Raw genomic sequence first — 483 nt, forward strand, 5'->3', positions numbered from 1 at the left:
TTTGCTAAGGTTTGAGTGAGCTTGTTCTCTTAGCTTTTCAAAGACTTTAAATATATAAAACTGAGTGGAATCTCCAATGTTACAAAAAAGTTATGAGAGATTAACTAAGTAGTTGCAATCTCAGTGTTTCAGTACTCTTTCTTTTCTTCTTAACTCATTATTGCCACTTTTCAACCTCATGGTTTGCATCCCTATGGCATCATATTAATTTTAAGATATTGTGATACTTCAAGAGAAAAAAATATATTAGTGCATTTCTGTTGAGGCCTCTAGGAAGCTGAACTTCATTGACTCAAAAAATGTGTAGTTGCTGTTTAAGATTCTGAATAGAATCTTATACATTAAGAAGTCAAAAGTCATAGGATACGTGCCATAATTTCCTACTGTGTACTTGGCAGCTGTCTTTGGACTAGGATATGTCTGTGCATTAGCACAGATGCATGCATTCACATTTTCAAATCTCATATACAGAAAGCAGCATAG

The 483-nt window shown here is 33.7% G+C and overlaps 1 protein-coding gene across 3 annotated transcripts in view; it reads left to right on the forward strand.

Annotated features, from left to right (window-relative positions):
• ARHGAP12 (Rho GTPase activating protein 12) overlaps nt 1-483 on the forward strand; it is a 101,675-nt gene that overhangs the window by 92,293 nt on the left and 8,899 nt on the right. The window lies entirely within an intron of this gene.

The sequence above is a fragment of the Galeopterus variegatus genome, unplaced genomic scaffold, assembly GCF_000696425.1.
Source record: "Galeopterus variegatus unplaced genomic scaffold, G_variegatus-3.0.2 Scaffold369, whole genome shotgun sequence".
Taxonomy (NCBI): domain Eukaryota; kingdom Metazoa; phylum Chordata; class Mammalia; order Dermoptera; family Cynocephalidae; genus Galeopterus; species Galeopterus variegatus.